This window comes from Colobus angolensis, unplaced genomic scaffold (assembly GCF_000951035.1).
Source record: "Colobus angolensis palliatus isolate OR3802 unplaced genomic scaffold, Cang.pa_1.0 Scaffold35, whole genome shotgun sequence".
NCBI lineage: Eukaryota > Metazoa > Chordata > Mammalia > Primates > Cercopithecidae > Colobus > Colobus angolensis.
In genome coordinates this window covers 9,487,457-9,493,305 of record NW_012116821.1, presented here as the reverse complement: position 1 = coordinate 9,493,305, position 5,849 = coordinate 9,487,457, and positions in this window count along the sequence as shown.

Here is a 5,849-nt window from a genome sequence, read left to right as displayed (position 1 = left end):
TAGCCAGGATGGTCTCGATCTCCTGACCTCGTGATCTGCCCGTCTCGGCCTCCCAAAGTGCTGGGATTACAGGCTTGAGCCACCGCGCCTGGCCCCAAGTGATTCTAATATGTGGCTGGGTTTGAGAACCGCTACTATAGATGGACCAGGAGGCTGCCTACCTAAAGAAGGCCGAGCAGCCCTAAGAGGCCAGCCTGCTTAGAAATAGTCCCCACCATCCTCTCAGACTTCCCCCATGACCTCATACAGTATCCAAGGTCTGCCCTCCCCTCCACCAGTTACCGTGGTACTAAGTTACACTGGTATTAAGATATTACTGTTGGCTGTTTTACTTCTCAACATTAATTGAGCACCTACTCTTAGTCATACACCAAGAACCCAGAAATGAATGTGACACAGCTCCTGCTTTCAAGGAGCTCACAATCAGGGCAACATAATTTTTACACAGCAATAGAAAATAATGTGCTGGCCAACATTTGTGAAGCACGCACAATGTACCAGACTCTAAGATCTCGTGTATTACCTCATTTAATTCTCCCAACAACCTTATAAGATAGGTACCGTTACTGTCAAGCCCATTTAACAGACAGGATTCCTGGACTGTAGAGAATTTATGTAACTGCCTGAAGTCCTTTAGTACTAGTTGGGCTGGGAGCCTGGCTCCCAGTACAGGCAGCCTGGCTCTAGCGTCCACACCTTTCCGCCACACTGAGCGGATAAGTGAATGTACTAAAAGTCACAGAGGCATGAAAAGATGTTGATTCAAAGAATGGTGAGCAATTCAGGGCTGAAAATTTGTGTTTGGGTCAAATTATGAAAGCCCTTACAGGCCGTGAACAGGGGGTTCTGTTCTGTCTCCTCTAGACAAAGGGTAGCCCGCCAAAGTTTTGTATTCTTTTTTCATCTTTTTAATTTTTATTTCAGATTCAGGGAGTACACGTGCAGTTTCGTTATAAAGGTATATTATGTGATGCTGAGGTTTGGGCTTCTAATGACCCCATCGCCCAAGCAGTGAGCATAGTACCCAATAGGACATTTTTCAACCCTTCCTGTCCTCCCTCCCTCGCCACTTTTCAGATCCCCAGTGTTCATTGCTCCCATCTTTGTGTCAATGTGTACCCAATGTTTAACTCCCACTTATAACTGAAAACATGCGGTATTTGGTTTTCTGTTTCTGCATTAATTCGCTTAAGAAAATGGCCTCCAGCTGTATCTATGGTGCTACAAAGAATATGATTTCATTCTTTTTTATGACTGTGTGGTTTTCCGTGGTGTATACGAACCACAGTTTCTTTACCCAATCTACCATTAATGGAAACCAGGGCTGATTCCATGTCTTTGCGATTGTGAATAGTGCGACAATGAACATACAAGTGCAGGTGTCTTTTTGGTAGAACAATTTATTTTTCCTTGGATATTGCCAGCCAAAGTTTTAAATCAAGGAACAAAGCGAGCAGATCTACATTTCAAAAGATAAGGGTGAGAATAACCACAGGATGGAGAGATAGGGACAGAGAGGTGCAACTGTGACAACAGATGCAAGTTAGAGGAAGGCAGTGGGGTGCAGGGAGAAGAAAGGCAGGACGCCTAGATACTTCCAACTTTGAAATGACAGGATTTCGTGGCTGATTGGAGAGGGAGAGAGAAGAGGAAGGCAGCTCCCAGGCCTGTAATGAAAGCGACTTAACAAGTGAGTGCTCTGGATAGAAAAGGAGTCGGTCTGTGGAGGAAGGTAATGAGCTCACTTCTGGACATGTTAGGTTTCCACAAGCCTTACCATCTGCCAGTTAGTTGCTAAGAGGCATGACAGTTAAGTCACTTCAGATCCTTTGGGCTCACAGAGATATTTCTTTGCAAAATCGTAAATGTGGATACTTCCTAAAGTTTCTTAGAAATGCATTGATTTGGCCGGGCGCGGTGGCTCAAGCCTGCAATCCCAGCACTTTGGGAGGCCGAGACGGGCGGATCATGAGGTCAGGAGTTCGAGACCATCCTGGCTAACACGGTGAAACCCCGTCTCTACTAAAAAATACAAAAAGCTAGCCAGGCGAGGTGGCTGGTGCCTGTAGTCCCAGCTACTCGGGAGGCTGAGGCAGGAGAATGGCGTAAACCCAGGAGGCGGAGCTTGCAGTGAGCTGAGATCCGGCCACTGCACTCCAGCACGGGCGACAGAGCTAGACTTCCGTCTCAAAAAAAAAAAAAAAAGAAAGAAAAAAAAAGAAATGCATTGATTTTAGTTTAGATGCAATTTGAAGAGAAACTGAGAAGGAACCCATGATGGTGATTTTGTTGTTTCAAAAAGTGCCATCCTACCAAAATTAGAAAAAAAATACTCTTTTATACTGAGTGAGGAATCCAAAGATAACCAAGCCAACCCCAAATGAGGCCTATGAGACATGAAAAACACAACTTTTCAGTTAACTAAATATTTGAGTTCTATTTTAAGGACAGTGGTGGCATTGGGTGTGTGTCTTTAGAATGTTTCATTCTAAATAGATTTTGTTCATCTTCCCTTTATGGATAATACTTCAACTAGATTTTTGTTTCTACATTGTTTGCTTTTATCTTCTAAGGCTAAAATTTGTTGAAGAGACACTCATACAATGGATACTCATTACTCAATTTAGCCATAAATCATATGACTAGTATTTAAGTGTGAATATTATTAAAAATATAACCTCAGAATGGAATTCTGATAAATAAAATAACCCAAATGAGTTTAAAACCATTTTCAAAGACAAGTGGAAAAAAAGTTATTAATTTTCTCCTCTGTGAGGACTGATCATTATTTTGTTTGTTTTAAGACAGAGTTTCACTCTTATCGTTCAGGCTGGAATGCAATGGTGCCATCTCGGCTCACTGCAACCTCTGCCTCCTGGGTTCAAGTGATTCTCCTGTCTCAGCCTCCCTAGTAGCTGCGATTACAGGCACCCACTACCATGCCCAACTAATTTTTGTATTTTTAGTAGAGATGGGGTTTCATCATATTGGCCAGGCTGGTCTCAAATTCCTGACCTCAGGTGATCCACCCACCTCAGCCTCACAAAGTGCTGGGATTACAGGCATGAACCAGCCCACCCTGCCGATCATTACTTTGTAAGATATTCACCCAAATTTTTTGTTGCTAATTTGATAATGATCCAGCACTGGCATGATGGTGACTTTTAGGATTTCAAAGCAAACCCTTGCCAATTATCTGTAGACAACGCCTCTTCTTGGAGAAACAGTTTCTGGCTTGCTACTGTGCTTTAGGGAGACTGACTCCTTAACCATGGGCTACCATGGGACCTGAGCTGCCCATCATGATCTGGTGGGTTAGACAAAATGATGTCTAACCCACCAGACCATAAAGTTGGGTGTGCACAGCGGCACTCATTGTCAACTGAAAGTGATATATACAAGACTGGCTCAAGCAGGCCCTAAAGACAAGAGTAAATTATATGAGGAAGGGGGCCAGATGCCCGTGGTCCCTACTCCTGCTATGTGACCTTCTCTCTCCCAGCCTGTACCTCTTTCCTCATGGAGAGTTCCTTATGATCAGTTGATTGAGAAAGACAAAACTTGAGTCTGATTTATAGAAAAAATTTGGGTCTGCTTTGTAGAAAGTACTGCACAATACACAGGATCTACCGGGAGGCGGGAAACCCGGGAGGCGGAGCTTGCAGTGAGCTGAGATCCGGCCACTGCACTCCAGCCCAGGCGACAGACTGAGACTCCGTCTCAAAAAAAAAAAAACAAAAAAAACAAAAAACAAAATAATGATCAGTTCTCACAGAGGAGAAAATTAATAACTTTTTTTCCACTTGTCTTTGAAAATGGTTTTAAACTCATTTGGGTTATTTTATGTGAAGTGCTGCAGTGAAGAGCTGCAGCTCTACAAACCCCTCAAGGACATCCCTGAAGGACAGTGGTGAAGAGAAATACCCCTAGTGGACAGAATTACAAGCAGTGCACTTGGTTGTTCATTTTGCTTGAAAGGAGAAATGGCCAGAGATATGAATCTGGCATTCAGGCTATGACCCGTGAGTTGGCTGAATGGAACTGGAAGAGACATAACTGGAAAGTTTATAACAAGAGGATATAGGGAAGAGATGCAAGGATAGAGGTATATAGGCAAACAATGTGAAGATATTTGTGTCTCATGTGAATGCTCGTTAAAGTGTGACCTCAGTAGAGGCTTTAATAATCAAGCGGATCGGAGGACTCATTCTGTGGATATCAATCAACCTCTTTCTCCAGCCATTCTTGTCATTGTCCAGTGGGCTCATGGTGGCAGAAGCCCAGCAGCATAGACTTCCATTCACCACAGCCAACCTTGCTACAACCACTGGGGAGTGCCTAACCTGCTGCTACAGAAACCAACACTGAGTCTCCTCTGTGGCACCACTCCCCAGGGTAATCAGCCAGCTATGTGGTGGAAGGTTGATTACATTGGACTTCTTCCATCATGGAAGGGACAGCATTTGTTCTTAGTAAAATAGACACTTATTCAGAATATGAATTTGCCTTTCTTGCATACAGTGCTTCTGCCAAAACTACCATTCATGGACTTATAGAATGGTTACCACCATCATGGTAATCCACACAGCACTGCTTCTGACCAGAGAACTCACTTCATAGCCGATGACATGTGCTGATGGCCCATGGTGATGGAATGTACTGATTTTAGTATAGTGTGTCCCTCATAAAGCCACTGATGTGATGGAACAGAGGAATGGCATTTTGGAAACAAGTTACAGGACCAACTAGACGGCAATGCCTTGCAGGACTGGGGCAGTGTCCTCCAGGAAGCTATATATGGTCTAAATATGGTGCTGTTTCTCCCATAGCCAGGTTTGCAGACCCAGGAATCAAGGAGTGGAAATTTAGTGACACCACTCACCATTACCCCTAGTGATTCACTAACAAAATTGTTACTACTTTAACCTCTGCTGGTCTAGAGGTTGTAGTTCCAATGGAGGAATGCTTCCAACCTGGAAACACAGCAATGAGCCCAGTGAACTGGAAGTTAAGACTGCCATCCAATCACTTTGGGCTCCTCAAGCCTCTGCATCAAAAGGCAAAGAAGGGGTGGGCATGGTGGCTGACGCCTGTAGTCCCAGCACTTTGGGAGGCCGAGGCAGGTGGATCACCTGAGGTTGGGAGTTCAAGACCAGCCCAATCAACATAGAGAAACCCCGTCTCTACTAAAAATACAAAATTAGCCTGGCATGGTGGCACATGCCTGTAATCCCAGCTACTCATGAGGCTGAGGCAGGAGAATGACTTGAACTCTGTAGGCAGAGGTTGCGGTGAGCTGAGATTGCGCCATTGCACTCCAGCCTGGGCAACAAGAGTGAAACTCCGTTTCAAAAAAAAAAAAGGCAAAGAAGGGAGTTACTGTACTACTGAAGTGATTAATTCTGATTACCATGGGGAAATTGGGTTGCTACTATACAGTGGAAGTTAAGGAAAAGTATGTTTGAAATACAGATGCCTTAGGGCATCTCTTAGTACTACTATGGCCTGTCGCTAAAGTCAGTGGGAGGCCGGGCACAGTGGCTCACGCCTGTAATCCTAGCACTTTGGGAGGCTGAGGCACGGAGATTACTTGAAGTCAGGAGTTTGAGACCAGCCTGGCCTACATGGTAAAACCCTGTCTCTTAGCTGAGCATGGTGGTGCGTGCCTGTAGTCCCAGCTACTTGGGAGGCTGAGGCATGAGAATTGCTTTAACCAGGCCGGACGAGGTGGCTCAAGCCTGTAATCCCAGCACTTTGGGAGGCCAAGACGGGCAGATCACGAGGTCAGGAGATCGAGACCATCCTGGCTAACATGGTGAAACCCCGTCTCTACTAAAAAATACAAAAAA